This window comes from Leiobunum rupestre, chromosome 1 (assembly GCF_980474605.1).
Source record: "Leiobunum rupestre chromosome 1, qqLeiRupe1.1.hap1, whole genome shotgun sequence".
Lineage (NCBI taxonomy): Eukaryota > Metazoa > Arthropoda > Arachnida > Opiliones > Sclerosomatidae > Leiobunum > Leiobunum rupestre.
In genome coordinates this window covers 98,309,442-98,331,466 of record NC_143384.1, presented here as the reverse complement: position 1 = coordinate 98,331,466, position 22,025 = coordinate 98,309,442, and the positions used below count along the sequence as shown (strand labels likewise).

General features: G+C 36.6%; 2 pseudogenes; both read right to left on the bottom strand.

Annotated features, from left to right (window-relative positions):
* Positions 1-12,480: 12,480 nt before the first annotated feature.
* Positions 12,481-13,479, bottom strand: LOC149969109 (epidermal retinol dehydrogenase 2 pseudogene; annotated as a pseudogene).
* An 8,024-nt stretch (positions 13,480-21,503) lies between these two features.
* LOC149969108 (epidermal retinol dehydrogenase 2 pseudogene) lies at positions 21,504-22,025 on the bottom strand (annotated as a pseudogene).

The window sequence follows — 22,025 nt, the reverse complement described above, 5'->3', positions numbered from 1 at the left end:
GAATATGTCGAGATTATGTTTAGCGTTTCTCCAATTCCACCCGTTGGGGCCCCCGGTATGCTCCTCCGCTTTATTAAAATCAAATAATTCTGCAATCTCATTGGTTCTTAAAAATTGCGTTTCTCGACGCGATTAACGCTGATGCGAGGACGCAAAAAATAAGACCGCCTTCTTCCCCCCTCTCCCCCCTTAGTGTGACGGGGTTAGGGCCTCAACGTGTCCGTCGATAGTCTCGACATATTCATTCTCCCTGAGTATAAATAAATACATTCTTGATTATAAGCTAAGTATTTGTTAATTTGCCTTTTATTATACGGCCTAATGTCTATAGAAGATACTTAAAAAAATTGCACTCATTTAAGCTTTTTTCGTGTGTATGCCCGAAGAACTAAAAAACTCGATCTTTTGGCTAAGATCAAAGAGTAGTATCTTGTATATAGCGAATATACCTAATTATTAAATTAATTCAATTAAAGTTGTTTTGCCGACCGTAACCGTCGAAAATCACAGTCAGGGTACCATGAGATAATATATCAAATGTGGTCGACCTAAGTTGAAAACTGTAGATTCCTATAGCGGACCAACAAATATACAAACATTCATCTTTATATATTAGATTTATTAATAATAAGCTGTACATGAAGCCCTGAGGACTGGCATATGAACATAGCATTCACACATAAAATAAAAGATAAAAAATACAAAAGTAAATAATATTTAAGGCTGGGCGAATAACCATAGTTGTTATGGGGAGGTTGAAGCCAAAACCTGTTTTTGGGGGAAGAAATGTCTATGGTAGAGCTCTCACTTGGCGGTTGACGGCTGGAATAAAAGAATCTATATAAAAGAACGTACGTCCTTGGTCAGTTCAAGGAAACTGTAGTATAGTTTAGTCCGATACTTTTTGTGTGTACAGATAGTTTTAGTTTTGTATTTACGTCATAGGTCACCTATGATGTCCTTAAATAATTCAGTCCTACTATTTAGATATTAGAATTTAAAATATTTTGACGATTAGACCTGTTATTCGACCAATATTTGGGCATGTATTCGACGAATATTTGGGCCTGTATTCGACGAATATTCGGGCATAATATTTGACGAATATTCGGGCATATTATTCGACGAATATTCGGGCATATTATTCGAAGAAAATACTCGGGTCTATTAATCGACGAATATTCGGGTCAATTAATCGACGAATATTTAGGTCTATTAATCGACGAATATTCGATAAGGTAGTATTTAAATTAAGCCTAACTATTCAGTATTTGGATCGAAAATTACTATTCGTTTCGGTAATCAATTCGATATTCGTATCGATTGGCTAAAAGTGCTATTCGCCCAACCTTATAACATTGAGTGGAAATAATCCAAAACTAAATTAAAATTAAAATTAAAATTTAAAGACGTGGTGCAGAAAACAGGAAGGGGCAGACAGGGAGGGAAATTTATGCGGTAATTATCGGATAATTTAGAAAATAAATTTTGTGCCTTCTGCAGAACTTGCTATCCGTAGGGAAATGAGGAGTCCAGCTAATTTTATAATGCTTTGACTAAACGTGGGGAAATGAAGTACAGATTACGTCTAATAATACCACCAGTATTTGGCGGAACAAATAAATTAACCGCAAAAAATTCAATTAATCATTAAAATTAGTATTATTTGTTTTATACGAATAAATTATACGATTAAACAACGATTTAACATGCAAAATTAATAATTTTTTCGAATATTTCTGAATAATTCTCGGTTATGGATAAATATAAACAATCGTATAATTTCTTATTCAAACGCCGACCTCTACACCAGTAGAACGAATACGTTTAGAAATTTTATTAGTGTGGTCGGAAAAATGAAGATTTTCATCCACAATCACCCCCAGATCCCTTTGATAGTGTATAAAAAATCCGGGTTCTTACTGCCCAAATGCAGAACTGAGCATTTGTCAATATTGAAGGTCAAACCATGAGCCCAGGACACTGCCTCATTGAGATCAAATTGAAGTAAGGTACAATCAGTAAGAGAGTGAATTTTGAGGTACAACTTAGAAAACGTGTTGAGGGTAATGGTAATAAAGAGTGTAGGAAGCTGTTGGCTCACGTGGCATGAAGGGCTGGCCACCACCCTCCTACGCATTATAACCCGGTAACCCGGCTACCTCAATTAAAAGGCATTAAAAGTCGCTTGATGACTTAGGCCTAAGGTATTAGCCTAACTGATTATTAATCATCAGCAAATAAAGGGAGAGAATTAATAAAGACATAAAACAAAAGAGGACCAAGGACTGAACCCTGAAGTACCCCCTGTTCAACAGGGCACCAACTCGAGGTATAACCCTGCAGCACCACACGCTGCCTTCTACCCGCTAAAACTTCATGAAGCCAATCAAGGGCAAGGCCAGTAACTCCAGCAACAATTAGGCAAGTATTGGGGATAGTGTTCAATGCTTTTGAAAAATCTAAATATAAGACATCAACACTCTAATCGGAGTCAAACCATTTAGACCTTTGGTTAGTGGCTGATAAGAGGTTGATCAAACAAGAACGATTAGAGAGAAAAACCATGTTCCGTTAAAGGGAGTAGAACCCTTCTTATTTGGTAGGGTGCGCCATAGCTTCTCTCTTTTCTCGCTCATGGCGCTAGTCTAGAACGATAGTAGACACACAATTCTTCTGTTAGAGGAAGCGTGCCCGCCCTGAAGAGGTTTTCTTACTTGAAACCTTTATTGTCTCATATTTAGTGTTTATTTTTTAAATGCACCCTTAATTAACATATAAACAACAACATCCGAGCTATAAATCAATTATTTTCTTTATAGTTTGGATATTTACTAAAATATAATTTTTTAATAATGAGGTACGTGATTTTAGATTCACGAAAGGCGTTCTAGTAGATATGAGAAATTGAAGCACTACTCAAGCGAGGATACTTTTAGTGGGATAATTCCTCAAAAACTACTGTATTTCACACTACGTATAACACGTGGTCAGGGCCGGACTTAGAGATCCTGGGCCCATAGGCAGATAAGGAGTCTGGGCCCCCTTTTCACGCGCTGCATTTACTCTTATCCCTGGAACTAGGCTGTGCCTGAATTTCCCTGATTCAGCGTAGACGTATGAGGTCTACGGTTATATTACTAAATAAAAGCTCTGAACAATCGTCGACTAAATACGCGATAATTACGCAACATTGCGATTTAAGGCTGCGTCCGTAAACTGCCAGGCAGAAATTTGGTAATTTAAAACAAAATCTTCTACCTAGGAATTTCTCCAATATAAATTACTATTGATATTATAGATTTATGCCTTCGAATACAGTAATTACGGTCACTGGAGGGCCCCTTCCAAGGATGGGCCCCTAGGCCACGGCCTAGGTTGGCCTAGGTGGAAATACGGCACTGCACGTGGTTAAAAAAAATGAGGGGAGGGAATTATGTATTGCCCCAAATTCCTGAAAAGGTTATAATCCCTTTAAGAATGCTTTTAACTGATCATTGACAAGAATCTCGCTACGTTTAGAGACAGGATTGAGGTGGTGTTATTACTCGATTGGACTAAGCTTTCGATACTTCCGTACGAATAAATGTGTTGTCGGGAAATTTTTGTTTACGCATTCGGAAATCTTTATCGCGTTTCCTAGCATTAACTTCCCTGTTCAATCAAGTTAATATCGATAAAAATAGTAAACATAAAATAACTTTAGAGTGTGGGAACAGAGTCAGAGAGATAAATTAGAAGTTAGCTTGAAGCGTTTTTATCTCGATCGCTTCAGATATTAAAAAATGACTAAATGAGGTTTCTTTCATATCACAACGTAGATAATAATTAAAGGGCGTATTGGAGCCATAGGTAAATTTGAGACTGAGCTCAGGTATTTTTAAATAAATATTGCGAGCCTGAGACGAGACCGATAAGTTTTTACATTAAAACCGAGCCCAACCTGAGGTATTGTGGAACGAATATTGTAACTAGTGAGCCCGAACTCAATTTGAGACTGAGCTCAGGTATTTTTAAATAAATATTGCGAGCCTGAGACGAGACCGATAAGTTTTCACATTAAAACCGAGCCCGACCTGAGGTATTGTGGAACGAATATTGTAACTAGTGAGCCCGAGCTCAATTTGAGATCGAGCTCAGATATCTATACCTATAAGTCTTAAAGTTTGTCCTTTTATTTATTTATTTATTTGTATGTCATATTCCTAAAAACCCGAGAACGGTTAGCTCTAGAGCTTTGAAATTTTTACTCAATGTTCAGGGCCTGATTTCCAACTAAACGCGCCTTATTCCAAATGACATGGTTATTAATCTAATTCAATTTTATTGTACTCGACTTTGGACTTTCACCTCTTTGCTTCCGTTATCTATTTTTCCGGCTGGTCTCGGCTTTCAATTTTTTTTCTCGACTTCCACCCCTTTGCTTCCCTTATCTCTTGCTTGAGTTCCTTGCACCCGTTCCGACCTTTAAACTTTTTTAACGGGCTAGTGTGAAATTCGTAGAATGGGAGTTAGTGTGAAATTCGTAGAATGGGAGTTAGTGTGAAATTCGTAGAATGGGAGTTAGTGTGAAATTCGTAGAATGGGAGTTAGTGTGAAATTCGTAGAATGGGAGTTAGTGTGAAATTCGTAGAATGGGAGTTAGTGTGAAATTCGTAGAATGGGAGTTAGTGTGAAATTCGTAGAATGGGAGTTAGTGTGAAATTCGTAGAATGGGAGTTAGTGTGAAATTCGTAGAATGGGAGTTAGTGTGAAATTCGTAGAATGGGAGTTAGTGTGAAATTCGTAGAATGGGAGTTAGTGTGAAATTCGTAGAATGGGAGTTAGTGTGAAATTCGTAGAATGGGAGTTAGTGTGAAATTCGTAGAATGGGAGTTAGTGTGAAATTCGTAGAATGGGAGTTAGTGTGAAATTCGTAGAATGGGAGTTAGTGTGAAATTCGTAGAATGGGAGTTAGTGTGAAATTCGTAGAATGGGAGTTAGTGTGAAATTCGTAGAATGGGAGTTAGTGTGAAAGAAAGGGTCTTCGTAGAAGGGGAGGTTAAGTTGGGATTTTTAAGTAGTTCAGGACTTTTTGCTACGTGTGTTACGTTTTTTCTACGCGTGTTACGTTTTTGCTACCTTTTTTGCTACAGCGTTTACCTTTCTTACGTACAAATCAGATCTAATTAATTATTAAAGCTCAGTCTCAATATTGTAACTAGTGAGTGATTAAGGTGATTAAATAACGATTGGGATGATTAAATCGCGATTCAGATGATTAAATCACGATTAATCTGATTAAATCACGATTTCGGTTGATTCGATCATGATTGAACAGATTACCTTGTGATTAAATCAAGAATAAAAAAATTAAACAAGATTAAAAAGGTTAAATCAAGATTAAAAAGGTTAAATCAAGATTAAAAAGATTAAATCCAGAATTAAAAGGTTGAAAAAAAATTTAAAAATAAATCAAGAATTAAAAGATTAAAACAAGATTAAAAGATTAAATCAAGATTGAAAAGATAAAATCAAGAATTAAAAATATTAAATCAAGATTAAAAAGGTGAAATCAAGATTAAAAAAGTTAAATCAAGATTAAGAAGGTTAAATCAAGATTAAAAAGTTTAAATCAAGAATAAAAAGTTTAAATCAAGATTAAAAAGGTTAAATCAAGAATTAAAAGATTTAATCAAGAATTAAAAGATTGAATAAAATGAAGAAAAATAAACCAAGAATTAAAAGATTGAATAAAATGAAGAAAAATAAACCAAGAATTAAAAGATTAAATTAAGGTAAAGAGATTAAATCAAGATTAAAAAGGTTAAATCAAGAATTAATAGAGTGAATAAAATTAAGAAAAATAAACCAAGAATTAAAAGATTAAATTAAGATTAAGAGATTAAATCAAGATTAAAAAGGTTAAATCAAGATTAAAAAGGTTAAATCAAGAATTAATAGAGTGAATAAAATTAAGAAAAATAAACCAAGAATTAAAAGATTAAATTAAGATTAAGAGATTAAATCAAGATTAAAAAGGTTAAATCAAGAATTAATGATTAAATCAAGATTAAAAAGGTTAAATCAAGATTAAAAAGATTAAATCCAGAATTAAAAGGTTGAAAAAAAATTTAAAAATAAATCAAGAATTAAAAGATTAAAACGAGATTAAGAGATTAAATCAAGATTGAAAAGATAAAATCAAGAATTAAAAATATTAAATCAAGATTAAAAAAGTTAAATCAAGATTAAAAAGGTTAAATCAAGATTAAAAAGGTTAAATCAAGAATTAATAGAGTGAATAAAATGAAGAAAAATAAACCAAGAATTAAAAGATTAAATTAAGATTAAGAGATTAAATCAAGATTAAAAAGGTTAAATCAAGAATTAATGATTAAATCAAGAATTAAAAGATTAAATCAAAATTAAAAAGATAAAATCAAGAATTAAAAGATTAAATCAAGAATTAAAAGATTAAATCAAGAATTAAAAGATTAAACCTAGAATTAAAAGATTAAATCAAGAAAAAGAGATTAAATCAAGAAAAAGAGATTAAATCAAGAAAAAGAGATTAAATCAAGAAAAAGAGATTAAATCAAGAAAAAGATATTAAATCAAGAAAAAGATTAAATCAAGAAAAAGAGATTAAATCAAGAAAAAGAGATTAAATCAAGAAAAAGAGATTAAATCAAGAAAAAGAGATTAAATCAAGAAAAAGAGATTAAATCAAGAAAAAGAGATTAAATCAAGAAAAAGAGATTAAATCAAGAAAAAGAGATTAAATCAAGAAAAAGAGATTAAATCAAGATTAATAGATTAAACCAAGATTAAGAGATTAAATGATGATTAAATCAGATAAAAAATTAAATCGCGATTAACACGATTTAATCCATTTAATCGGATTTAACTGATTATGTATGCACCTGAAAGAGGAGTGATCTGCCCGTAGTAATTTTCCTCGGGTGTCCTCCCTGCCACCTAGGAGCAACAAACAACAGGAGAACGCAGTGTTGTGTACAAATTTCATTGGAAGAACCTTTACGCTGATCGTTTTACGGAAAGGGGGAAGACAATTTCCGAATTTTCCCCTTCCGACGGCAGCAGGCGTTAAAGCGTCTAACCAATGAAAACTGTACGCAAGAAAATGCACGACTTTTGACGGGTTGCGTTCTTCTTGTGTGGGGTGCTGTGTTCAAAGAATATAAAGCCCCAGGATTGATATTATTGGCCGCGTGTTTTGGCCGAACTAGAAACTTCCGGCAAAGCAAATCAGAGTAACCGGAAACGGTTAACGCAACCAGGTCTCTCTTTAAAAACGAGAGGCGCAAAAGTTCCACTAGACGGAGCTACACCTTCCATTCCTGGGGCTTTATGTTCTTTGCTGTGTTTGTTGCTCCTAACTGTCACTAATAATGTCTGTTAATATTAGAATAATTAGATAGATATTCCAATATGCTTCCTTCTATTTGGTGTTTCTGGTTTTATTTCGTTTGTTTTCTTATTGTTAAATTGGCTCGTAATTAATATTTTTTTCCGCGTTATATTTATCTGTTGTAAAATTGTGCTTCCTTATTGTCAATTGACAATAAATTTGTATGTTGATTATGGTGGAAAGCAAATTAAAATAACCCTAAATTAAAATTAGGAAAGGAATTATATCGGGGTATTTGTAAAATCGATAACTGTGAAATGGGCTCACTTTCTATCTGAGTTCTTCGGTTTCCCCTTCCCTAAAAACTTGCTTAGGTTAACGGTAATAGTTAGTGTAGGGAGCTGTTGGCTCGATCTCGTGGCATGCAGGGCTTGCCAACACCCTCCTACGCATTATAACCCGGCCACCTGAATTAAGGCTTCAAAAGTCGCATGATGACTTAGGCCTAAGGTGGTGCCTTGGGTATTAGCCTAGCCTAGCTGATTATTATTATTATTATTATTATTATTATTATTATTATTATTATTATTATTATTATTATTCAGATCTATACCAGTTGCGGGTTAATAAAGGCAAAATATTTAGTACATTTGGCGGAAAGATACTAACACGAATGTCCGGTAAATCGGCGGCTGGAATTTCGAATATCGCCTATTTACGCTTGAATTTCTAAACATGGATAAGATTTAAAAACCGTTGTCATAATTTATTTTTAGTACTACAAGTGAGGCATATACTTAAAAAAATTCCGTTTGGCGAGTCCAGGGTAAGTATAGAGCGGGTAATGCCGAGATTACCACGTTGGCGTACATAAAAGTGCGATTTGACGATTGTTTAGGAGCGTAATACTAAAAATACGCTATAATGTAGCTTAAAAATAATGATCTACATTAAATATTTATTGATCAATTTGAAATTTACGCAATAGACAGTTCTAAAATGAATTAATATAACATTTAATATAACCCTTAGGAATTCAACAGAAAATAGGCGAAATTAGGAATTCCCGCCGCCGATTTAACAACAATAAGTGCTAGTATCTTTCTGCTAAATATACTAGATATTTGGCCTTTCTTAACTTGCAACTGAGTATGTATATCTTTAGAGCAGTACCGTTTGTAGCGCCACGGTGTCCAATATTGGAAAGAACTTTACTCAAATATTAAGCTTATTATCTAATGTTTTTACGCTTTAGCTCTGTATTTGGGTGGAAAGGTTTCGCGGTTTTCTTGTTAGGGGCGCTAGTAGGTGATGCATTTAAATGAACGGGGGCTTTTGCTTATGATTCGGGTCCCGTAGTTTATTTTTCCAAAATGAAATTGAGTACCGCTAATTGGTTATGCTAAAATAATATAGAACTATCAAAGTTACAGGCTGGTGTGCATCCACGTATTTTTGACTAAAGTATAATTACATAAATGATTAGCATTGCCAAAAACTGTACATATTTAAAGGAAGTTATTAATTCCAAGGTAATATTTAACTACTAAGCCTAACATTTAAAATCAATAAAAATATTATTATACTTCATAATTATGTGAAAAACGTATGATTATAGCCTACCTCTCAAAGATATTCGGCTACCTCGTCAAATTATTAAAATTAATAGAACTTTTCTGCATTTCAATATTACCATTAAATCAATTCCAGTTTTCCACTTGAATTCCTAAAAATTGTGAAAAATAAATATTATTATATAGAATAATATTAATGATGAGGAAAGTTTGGTTCCTTATTATCTTTGATAATGAATTTTGTTGCGTGCCGGTGTATGATTATATTGTTTTCAAAACGGCAGTCGGTTTTTCATTTTATCTAATGCATAATTTAAGTAAAATAGGGAAAGATCCGAAAGAAGCTCCTTGGAATGCTTTGCATTTTAAAGTTGAGCCACGAGATTACCATGCGGTGCTAATATACAGGGTGTTTCAAAAGGTTATGCAAAAATGTTAAGGAGTTGTAGGGGTGAGTTGAGAAGTATGCCTGTTTTTCCCCCATTTTCCTACGATGAGTTAAAAGAGCGCCAGAGAGCTTCAAAGTGTGACCTATTAGACCCTGGAAGTAGGCTGCAACAACTTCGTTGATGATCCGTTGGGTCTCGCCGTTTCCGGCTTCGTTGACGTCCCACAGCACCACGACAGCTTCGCGACGGGCCAACTCGACGGCCAGCAACCGTCCCAGTCCGGACCCCGCACCCGTCACCAGGGCGATTTCACCCTTGATCTCCTTAAATTTCCAACTCTTCGGTATTAACAGGTTGAAGATATTTTTAAATAACAGCTCCCACATTTAACCGGACTTGGCTTCATATTAACTAGGGTAGATTTAAACCTTTTATCCCGTGTAATTAAATCAACTTGAACAGATTTACTAAGATTCGCCGCCATAGCGATCTATTTTCGCGTCTTTTGCGCCGTCAGTGAATCACGTAAGCTGACGATTCTGACGACATCGTATGTCACCATTACGGCATATTAGAAAAAAATCACGAAATTCGAGGTTGATCGAACTGTTGTTACACTCGTAAAGCATTATAGCATATAGGCGGTGCCATCCTTCCCCTTTATCTCCTTCTGATATTTAAAAATCCATATACGCTACAGTGTGACAATATTTTTACATTCTTAAATTAAAATTTGGAACTTGGTCATATATACATGTTAACATATCAATTTTGTCAATGAATTCGTTCGAACTTCGTCAAAGAAGATGTTATTCTTAGTAAAAGTAATATTTAGCCTCGTTTTTGTGGTAATATAAGGTAATTAATTTAATTTCGAATAAAAGTACTGCTATATAGATGCAAGTGGCTGCTCACTGAAAAGGCATTAGCTGAAAGCCCAATCAAAATTCAGCCCACAAAACCAGGAAACCCAACTGAGAGATCTGACATTTATGGACAACAGGATTTGAACATAACTGAAGAAATTTCAAAACTAACCACAGAGCTTGAAGAGGAAAAAATGTGCCAGAAAAAAGCTGGAAAACGAAGAAGTTGAATTGAAAATGCTTCTGTCCCAAGTTACAAAATAAATACAAGTACAATAAATGAATATCAACTTCAAAAATTTATACATTGATGTTTATTATGTGTTTTTAATTTTCAAATAAAATCTTTTTACCAAAAACTATTAAATGTAATGTGATGTAGTGTAGTGTAATGAAGTAAACCTTGTTTGTTCAAACACGGCCCCCTATCCTGCACGGGCCCCGGAAATTTGAACCGGCTTTCCACCTCTCTTGTCAGGCCTGAGTCCGTAGGGAAAATATTGACCACCAGATGCTGTGCTAAAAGTAAACCTAGCCTATTCCGTGTAGTCTAGACGTATTTCCTATAGCTCCTACGGGTTTAATTTCTGTAATTTCAAAGCTTAATGGATATAAATGAGTCTTCACACTTTACAACTTTCTTTGGTCAACTTTTCAGCAGTTTAAAAGTTCACAGAATCCTTTGAAAAATTTCGCCCCGAATTGGAAATAGCTCCTCCCCTTCCGTACTTCGTGGTAGCCGAGGGGGGAGATGTACAAATCGAAGGTAATCACGGGAAATGGCTTAAGAAAATCACTGTAAATCACTGTGAAGTCAGTGGAAATCCACGAATGCTTTTCGAAAATCAGTAGTCAGGGGTCCAAAGATTTTACGCGTGACTACCCCTTCGGTGGTAGCAGATCCAACGCATGATAATTTGGCACTTTTCAAGCTTTATTTCCGAAATCTCGGACTATGCAACTTTTAAAGGTCAATTAGTTGGATCACTAAATTTGTCCAACTAATTGGGAATGAAATAAGCAGTGTGAAAAGCTAATGTCGGTACACTTATTGGAGAACCAACACAGTCTTTTGTCTATGTACAATGATTTAAAGATATCCATCTATTTGAAATTCAACGTAAAATGTAAAATTATAATCATTATGTATGTAGCGGCTGACGAAGGACCACGGTCCAAAAGCTCCCAATATTTTAATCAAAATAAATATTTTTAAATTCCATGAAGTAGCAGTTCTTTTTATCATAACTCTTTTTAACCATTTTCAACCAATGAAATTAAGTTATTAGAGACACGTGTTTCGAAAATTCTGGCGCTTTATCTTCGGGTTGAAAAGGAACAAGATAAAAAAATGGCCCCAACGGACCGAGTTACGCCACTGGCAGATCGGTTTCGTATTTTAACGCGCAAACTGAATTTAAAATCCACCAATTAATAGGTGCTTCTATAAAATACGGGAGGTCATGTTACAATGTTTTGTCTACGTCACTTAGCTGTAGCTCTTGAAGGTAGAGAGCACGCGCTGCCGTCGCGAGACCCTTCGGAATCTGAAACCCGCGTGCAAAACTCGCGTGCAAGTAAAGCACTTAAATAACTGGCGCTCGTGACCATAGTGAATACGGAGGTGACAGCTAGCAGAAACGCGTTATTTCTGCAGGCTATCCTTATAAGGCGCTATCTATCGGTAAGAAAGCTCGTGCTATCGTCGCTAGAGTCATTGTCTCCTGCTTAAAAATTATACTAAAAATCACCAACAGATGGTGTCTAAAGACTACGGCCTGCGGAAAGGTCAAGCACTTAGTACTAAAATGCTAATAGAGCTCGCGCTCGGTGTCTGCTAGGTGTCAATTCCGTATTTTATTTTAGGCTTAGACGCCCCGAAATTTATCTAGACATTTATATACATTTCTTATATCTATTCTCGTGACGCAGATACAAACATTTTATACTTATATTTTTTATTGTTTTATTTTATAGAAACACCTATTAGACTATCTCGTACATGTTATAATTAGGAAACTAAAAGTTGTTAAAGAAAACAAATTCCATAAGGCGAACCTAATCGCCATCAATTTTATTTTCGATACGCGGATATTAATGACGTATTATATTTGTAACACAGTCAAACGTAAAATACTTTTCATAACCACGATCAACGTGATTATCAAACGTTATTTAAAATTTAACGAATACAAAATGTGATTAAAACATTCGGTAGGATAATATTTAAAATTAAGCATTAGAAATATTTTAAATCGCACGCAAAAGCACACAATTATATAAGGTTCCATGAAAAATTATGCCGTTACAGATATTTTATTACGAATAATATTGGGACAATTTTGTTTCTGATCGGTCACCGAACTACCCTCGAAAGGTCGAGCACCTATAAAGTTTTTCATAGGATTGTACATTCCAATCAATTTGAAAACTCTAATACCAACATCGATAGGAACCCAAGGCTTAAGAATAGTCAAAACATTACCAATCTCTGGTATCACCACTCTTTGGTCTTCGGCCAGGAAACCGGACATAATTTCCCGACCAACGGTGTCAACGGACAAGTCCTTTTGGAGGAGATTCCCGCGAAAGCCTTTGTACAATCCAGAACGAAAGAATGTCGGACAAACCAGAGTGGTACGGATGCCGTCGTGACCAGCCAGAAACAATTCGACTTTGAGACTTTCGTCGAAGCCGACCAGGGCGAATTTGGTGGCGCAGTAGTCGGATAACCTCGGGAAACCGAACAGTCCGCCCATGCTGGCCACGTTCACGATATGCCCGTGGTTATTCGCCATCATGTCCGGAAGAAACGCCTTGCAAGTCCACATGGGTCCCATCGCGTTCACTTCGAACGTTTTGCGAATCTTCGCGTCCGGTATGTCCAGGAAATCGGTGCCGACCAGGATTCCGGCGTTGTTGAAGAGGATGGACACGGCGCCGACCCGTTCCTTCACCTGTCGGGCGGCGGCGTACACCTGGTCCGGGCTGGAGACGTCGCAATGGAACGCGTGCGACGTTCCTCCTCCTTCGTTGATGATCCGTTGGGTCTCACCGTTTCCGGCTGCGTTGACGTCCCACAGCACCACGACAGCTCCGCGACGGGCCAACTCGACGGCCAACATTCGTCCCAGGCCGGACCCCGCACCGGTCACCAGGGCGATTTCACCATTGATCTCCTTAAATCTCCAGCTCTTCGGGGTGAACAGTTGGAAAATATTCTTAAATAACAAAGCCAGTATTTCCAAAATATGCTGCACAATTACGCGCGTTTGATCTCGAACCGAAACTTTCATAATTTCACCCACGAAAAAACCCTTACTTTAAATGTAACAAGGAAATACGAAAATAGAAAGTACTACAGCGATTCCGTGCAGCCAAAGCTGAACTTGAAATGGAGCTAGTAATTCGTCTTACGACGTCTCAAAAGCCTGTTTTATCTGGAAGATAGAATCTCTGATGTAGTGGATGAGAGGGGAAATTATCAAAAAGAATTTTCCGACTTCCCAGATAATATAAAGGAACTACCTTAGCACAACTCGCCCCCCTCGCTTAGTGGCCTCGAAGGCTAGATGCTCTCTGTTTATTTTTTCTACAAAAGTTCTTTTAAGTAGGTTTTTTTTCGTTGCGTAGGGAACGAAAAACGTGCCCCCGAAATTTTCAAATATAAAATATTGGCTTATTTAGAGTTCTTAAATTACCGTGATTTAGGAAATCAGTAAATTACCGTAATTTTCTTTTGAAAAAAGGTTTTTGTTTACGATTAAAACAAGGAATACAAAGAAGAAACACTTTTATTGGGTATTATACATTTTATTAATTACCACAATAGGTTATAAATGCCCAAAAATGTTAAATTATCTTCATTATGGTTTTCAATTTTTCATCCTCGTCAGATTCATCGATAGTTAATTGAACCCGTAGGGAAATCTTATACATGTATTAGTAAAACAACGCTCAATGTTTTGAAAATATTAAAAAGATCCTACACGGTTATTATTTTCGTAAGAAAAACGAAGGGAAAAATAATTAAAGTTAAATATTTTAAGGTAATATTGAAGGTTAACCAAAGAAAGCACGTAGATTTTCATGGTTAAACCGCTTTCAAAAGTTGATGTACAAAACAGCTATATAACAACAAATTTCATTCTTAAGATAGCCTTATTGCACAGCTTCAATGTTATAAACCAATTGCAAGATAATTTTTCTCGTTGAATTCGTATACAATTGTGAGTGCGTTTTAACACTCTCCCGTTTGTGCTTTCGCCGCCATCTTAGAAAATGCACAAGCATGGCTGTAACGTTCGTTCTATTACCCCTACAGATTCGGGAGCGGTCTCAAATGATTGGTAAGCGCTTAAATTAAAACAACTACCACAAGTACTGGGAAATAAACCTCTTAATAATATAAAAATCCCGAATTCAGAAAATGTCAATATTCGGGATATAAATACTTTCCTTTAAATGGAATTCCTTAAACTTGATTATCTAAACTTTAAATGCAGTCATTTAAAATTTGGTTGTTTATCTTTTATTGTTATGTGGAGTTCTTTTAACAATTTCTTTACAATTCTTAGCTTTATTGATTCAATTTTATTTTACTATTGCACAAAACAGAGCTAGGGTCCCCTTCTGTTTCCCATACAATAAACTCTTATTATTATAACATAGTCTGACGAATTTCAGGCAATACCGCTGAAACATATATGTTAGTGATATTTTTATGATATAGCACACTTTTTAAAGGTATTAGCTTTGTTAAACATGTTTTTATACTAAAATAAAAAAAGGTTTGAGAGGCATTTACAAATTATGTCGTAAATTGAGCTACCGAAAAAAGCTTTCAAAAACTTTTCTCTGATAATTTTGAATCCGTAATTGTTTTTATACAGAAGTTGTGAATGACCTTGCACTAAAATCTTAACCAATAGCTGGTCACAAAACGTTTTTCACTTTCTTTCGATATAAAGGCTATTTGCAAACCATACATGAGATTCTGTTATTAAAACAGATTCAGTTTTAGACGCAAACGCACTGTGAAAAGGGAGAGACACAGTCGAGTGTGACAAATGTTTGATTCGCTCGGAGGGTTTTGTAGATCAAAAGCCACTGGGTGGACCAGGCTAATAAGCGTCAGCAAAAGAAGAGCCTATGACTTACACAATCATTAATAATATAAATCATCAGCTAGGCTAATACCCAAGGCCCAAGTAAGCTAGCGACTTTTCATGCCTTTAATTCAAGTGGTCGGGTTACAATGCGTAGGAGCGTGGTGGAAAGTCCTTCGTGCCACGCGAGCCAACAGCTCCCTACACTCACTATTACCGTTAACCTCAACAAGTTTTTATGGAAAGGGGAAACCTAAGAAATCATGGGGGAGATAACTTCCCAACTCAACGCAAGTATTCGATGGGCTGATCACTCAGTAAATCGGCGTGCAGTTTAATAGTTGTGATTCAGTGGCAGATCTACGATTCTAGGTGGTAGACTGGAAAGGCAACTTCATATGTCTGTAATTGGTGTACAGACTCTTAGGAAGTGGCTAGCGCTTGTCTAAATTGGTCGTCGAGAGCGTACCAAAGAGGTAAATACTACAGGGAAATCTCAAGCAACAACATCTAGTCAAGGGACCTTAAAATCTCATAACAACAAGTCGAAACAATCTTGAAGTGTTCTGAAGCACGCAGAAATGAAGGACCGTGAAATGGTTTTCTTCTCTGGAAACGAGTACAGATCAAATTTTGGTTTCGGTGAAGTACGATAGAGCAAAATAAGAACCCAATTCCGTGGCAGACGAAGCCAGGTACCACATTTCTTGTTCAGTTAAATTCTTATCGGCCAGAAAGAGACGTAATTGTCCGTGTTTAGTTGTTAAAATTATACTATAGAGTTTCTACCTACTGTAAATTATTGTCGTAGCAGACGATACTTTTAAACTACACTACCGCCGTCTCTAGATTCGTCTTTGAGCCATCATTTAGCAGACTGCAACTTATAGAATTCAAAGTTTTCCTAATTAACGATTTAGCAATAAATTTTAAGTATTGCGCCATGTTTGCGTCTGCCGTGCGCTAATAGTCATTACGGGTACTGGGATGGGCTTATTCATTTCAACCCCTTGGTCAATATCTCAAACAAAACTCAAGTGAATGCCAATATTATCTCTCTGAGCTAGAAACAAAACCATAATCTTTGGCTACAGTTGTATTTTAATGTACCGTTAACTAAAAAATTAAGGTTTTTTAGGTAAACAAAAAACAATTTCGAAAATTCACAGTAACAACCATATTGTGGCGAGTATTGTTTTGTCAGAATCTTCGTGTTTACGCAAAAGATGGAAGATTTAGTATCTTGCAAGAGGCAGGGAAAATATTAAGAGCTTTGAAAATAACATGGTTCTGGCTACCGAAAAATAAATACGAAAAGGTTAGAAGTTAGTTCCTGAATATTTGAAATTACGTTCCAAAAAAATTTCAAAATCGAAGTGAAACGTAAATATAATACCATTGCGCAATCATTTAACAATCTCACACAACCGAAATTTTTTTTATCTGGAACTAAATATTTTATTGAAATGATGCAACATCTAGGAATGTGCTCAAGCTAATACCGTTTGGCGATCAAATTATTCTGAAATATTACACTTTTACTTACTTACTAAATATACCGGGAGCGCATATGGTAAATAAAAACACCCTAATTTTTCGGAATTGTCCTACAAGTCTGAACATTGATACACACGTACCCTGAAATATATTATAAAATAATGTAAAATATTTTTACACAATTCTTATTGATTCGGTTTTTATAGGGAATTTAACCAATTAGTACCGAAGTAGTGTTAGTATAAGATGTATCGACGGTTTCAAATTAAACGTTTTAAGATACATTGCATCTCGACTACCACAAGCTTTTTATTCCGGTGGTAAAGGGGGTAAGGCTAGACTCACTTAAAGTCCTCTAAAGCCACGTTCACACTAGAGCCTAAAACCCAGTTTAGGTCGGTTTGTATGCCAGTTTTGACCGCCTACGATAATTCTTGGTTCATACGCGGGAAATCGCTTCACCCCGGTTTCCTTATAGCCAAGGCTTAATGCCATTTCAAATTATGACTAGAATTTTGAAAATACTAAAATGTATCCCAAAACAATTAGTTAATCACGTTTACTATACATATAGTAATATTATTTGACATTATTTAGAATTTTATGCCCATTATTTTTGAAAATACGAGCAATTTTACTTCCCCGCCTTGTCGTTTTGAAAGCGATTCCCAGCGAACCGACTTGGACGAGTTGCTTCCCGAACGAACACGAAGCGATTTCTCACATTGGTTTTAAAAACCAGTTATCTAAACGAAGCGAATTTAGGGGTAAGTGTGAACGTAGCTTAATTAAAGTCGTAGAAACCTTCTTCGGGTGAATTGTCTTCTAGCTAGGAGCCACAAACACAAGGAGAACGCAGCTAGCCTTTAAACACGCTAACGCAGTGTTGTGTACAAATTTCATTGGACGAGCCTTTACATTGAACGTTTTATGGAAAGGGGGAAGACAATTTCCGTATTTTCCCCTTCCGACGGCAGCAGGCGCTAAAGCGTCTAACCAATGAAAACTGTACGCAAGAAAATCCACAAATTTTGACGGGTAGCGTTCTCCTTGTGTGGGGTGCTGTAATTGTTGCTCGTTGCTCCTAGCTTCTAGTTAATGAGATTTGGCTGTTTTCCCGATATTTTGACAAGGTAGGCGTGGCCTAAATCGGAAGGCTTACTGAGGTCATGGAAGAATAAGTAACCTATGTATTTTAATTTTTTAAGAACCGATTTTTGCCATTATTTATTCCTTCATTAAAATACATTGCACGATTTAAATAAATAATTTTTTCAAAAAAATCAGTTGATCGAAATCTAAATTTTAATAATGATTTAAATAACTGCATGAGCCGGGCCCCCATACAAGGTTAGTCAGTTTATTGAAAGTAGTAGAGCCGACAATTGAACAAAAAATAGTAGCTTAATTATATCCTGGTGTTCAAGATAGTGAAAGCAAATAAACCTCATGGCAGAAGAAAATAGGGGAAGTACGTATCTGTAGCTTTGAGCCGTAGAAGTCGTCGTGTGACCCACGAAAACGCCTTTTTACGCATAATAAGCCAAACTGAAAAAGTAGTTCCGCTTTTGTTTTGATTCAACACGGCTATAAACGACGAAAGCAAATACGCCTTATTAGCACAATTAGCAGAGAATGAGAAGGACAATATGTTACAATTGTTCAATTTAAGAAAAATTGATTTTTTAAACGATGTATTCATCCGCGATTTCCCACCAAACCGTTTTGGCGCGAAAATTCGTGAAAAGTGACGCCTTTCCAAAGCTGACTAGAAGCGTACTTCCCCCTATTTTCTTCTGCTCATGGTCATTCAATCTTCAATGAATAGATTTTCCTCACATGTATACGCATTTATTTTCTTTTGTTAAAACATGAATGCATTTATTCCTACTTGTAATATAATGTATACATACTTGTTTAAAATTGTTATTGAAATTAAGCCAAGAACAGTTTTTCACTTGTTATCTTAGGGCCTGTTGCAAAAGCCCTAGCCAAAGTGCTAGCCCATAGAATTTAACATGTGCGATTCTAACAAAGCAGACTTTTGCAACGGGCCCTAAACTTCCCAAAACTCTACTCCTTTTTTTTTCCTCAAACAATTATTCTCATTCATAATAATTTATATTTTGTTTGTGTTGGTGAATTATTAAGAAGCGATAAAAAGCATTGTGGCTAAGGACAATGGCTTTTCAAAACTGCAGTTGATTTTTCGTTTCCTCAAATGTATAATTTCTTGGAGATGTATCTTTCGATGTACTTAACTGAAATTCTGCTAAATAATTAAAATGTATAATCAATTAATTTTTTAGAACACAATTTTTGTAATTAGGATAGGATTTCGGTAGTCTCACTGATTTAGATCACGCATCAATACACCTTGGCTTACCTTGAAATTTTAAAGGTGCCCCCAAATCCTACCATGGGGGCCGAAAATATTTTAAATACCAAATTTGAGACCATTTTATACTTGGCTTACCCAAACCAAATATTCTTAGCGTTGCCATTGACCATTTTACTAAAATGGTAAAATACATAAATGGTTTTCATTCAAAATAAAAGATTAATAAAGCTAATCAAACGAAAATTTATTATTCGAAAATATTGCATTAAACACTTAGATAAATAATTAATACGCATGTTAACTAATATTTGTTTTCTACTAAAGTAGAAACAACATTAAAAATTTAGTTCTAGGATCGCACTATCCATAAGGCTGACTAGGCTGAAGCCGAAGGGCCCACCAAGACCAGGGGCCAAACAGGGACCCATGCATTATAAGAGGGAGGGGGATGTTAATGAGCCCAAAGAAGCTCGAAGCCTAGGGGCCCTGCCATAGCTTAATACGGCACTGTTTAGTTCGCCAAGTCTTCGAAATAGGTCGATGCTAAAAAACATTGGCTGAAGATTCAATTCCCCAACAACATAGCGTGGTCTGTTTGGTCTGTTCTCAGAGGAAGGCATCGAAGCGGAAGACGCTATGAGATAAGGGGGAAGGTTATTTAACTCACTGACTTTTGAAATCAATTTATTGATCACGCAGACAAGTATTCCACATAAAGAATTTGCCATTTACAAACTAGTGGATCTTAAATTTGAATGCTTGTCTGATTTCACCGTTCCTGGAGTTGTTTGTTTATGAAAGTTTCGAAAAGGAGCAGAGCGGACGAACACATTGAGCACTGTGTTACGTGTGTCACCATGGCCCCTCCAAATTCAAAATTGGGCCCCCCAAAATGTTTGCAAAGGCCTATGCCGTAGCTCCCCCAGCTGCAAAAGAATGTATAGACTACAGATAATACTTTCGTATCGATCTACCAGCACATCTTCAGTGGCTTACCTAAACCTTTTGACGCTCGGGGTGGATTACGAATTTGCCGCTTCTCCGAATTTCCAAAAGAGCAATCGTTTAATAGTTAAAAGCAGTAAAAACTATGATACTATTTTAAACTATTTACTGGCTAGCTTGTGCATAGTACTCTATTAATAAATAATAACACCACTGTTGCGCAATAATACCTTTATTTAGAAACAGCTGTTTCGGGACGACTCGCACGTCCAGAAACAGCCTGCTGTAGCGTTTGTAAATAAACGTATTATTGGGCAACGTAACCATTACTAAAATCGAAATTTTTTGTAATTCAATGAACAATGCCGCCCATAGAAAATGCCGCCCGGGGTACGCCACTGCTTATCTTATAGGGAATCAGGTTGCTTAAGTGTGTTTTGTAAAACAGAAGGGAAAAATATATATTCGGAATTTCATCCTATCTAAGTTCTACTAGAAATAGTTGGCCCAGATTACCCCCCCCCCCCCCCCAAATGAAATCCCTGGCGACGCCACTGATATTGGACTACAGGATTCTGATTCCCATCCGCGCAGCCTTTGTAGCTTAAATTTGTCTGCTTTCCCATTCAAGTTTGCTATCAGGCTTGGAAATAAGCGGTGGTCACTGGGTCAAAGACCAGTTTATTAATTGCTCGGACTAGTTTTTTTATTCTAAAGCTAGGGGTTCACTGGTCCAGTGTCCAGTTTATTAATTCAAAATTATCTACCGTATTATAAACCAACTGGTCTACGTGACCACTTAAATAATTCAAGAGTTTGGAGTCACTGTCCAAATAGACCAGTTTAGAAATAAACCTTATTTCCAAGCCTGTTTGCTATATGGTATGACCTTGAATGCGCCTTTAAATGCAGACGAACTTTCTCCACAAAAGCTGTGAGGATGGTACCAGGGGTTAATGCTATGCTGAAATATTCTTAGTAACTTCAATACATTCTTGGTAACTACTATATTTTAACGAATTTATTTTAGATTATTTTTATTATGTTATGTCCCAGAGTTGTCGTCAAAAGGTCGACCGCCACTCAAGTTCTTCATGGTATCGTAAAGTCCGATCTACTTGAAAATGCTCAAACGCACATCTACTGGAATCCATGGTTTCATAAATATCATAACCTTAAGGTATGGGAGGTATCAACACTATCTGGTCTTCGGCGAGAAAACCAGCCAAAGTTTCCTGACAAACGGTGTCAACGGACAAATCCTTTTGAAAAAGAATACCACAGAAGCCTTTATACAACCCCGAACGAAAGAATGTCGGACAAACCAGAGTGGTACGGATTCCGTGTAGACCAGCCAAAAACAGCTCGATTTTGAGAGATTCGTCGAAGCCGACCAGAGCGGACAACTTGGGGAAACCTAACAGTCCGCCTATACTGGCCACGTGCCCACGTTCACGATATGTCCGTGGTTATTCACCATCATGTCCGGAAGAAACGCCTTGCAAGTCCACATGGGTCCCATCGCGTCCACTTCGAACGTTTTGCGAATCTTCGCGTCCGGTATGTCCATGAAAATGGCGCCGACCAGGATGCCGGCGTTGTTGAAGAGGATGGACACGGCGCCGACCCGTTCCTTCACCTGTCGGGCGGCGGCGTACACCTGGTCCGGGCTGGAGACGTCGCAATGAAACGCGTGCGCCGTGCCTCCTCCTTCGTTGATGATCCGTTGGGTCTCGCTGACGTCCCACAGCACCACGACAGCTCCGCGACGGGCCAACTCGACGGCCAGCAACCGTCCCAGTCCAGACCCCGCACCGGTCACCAGGGCGATTTCACCCTTGATCTCCTTAAATCTCCAACTCTTCGGTGTTAACAGGTTGAAGATATTTTTAAATAACAGCGCCCATATTTCCAAAATTCGCTGCAAAACTACGCCAAGCGAAGACTCCAT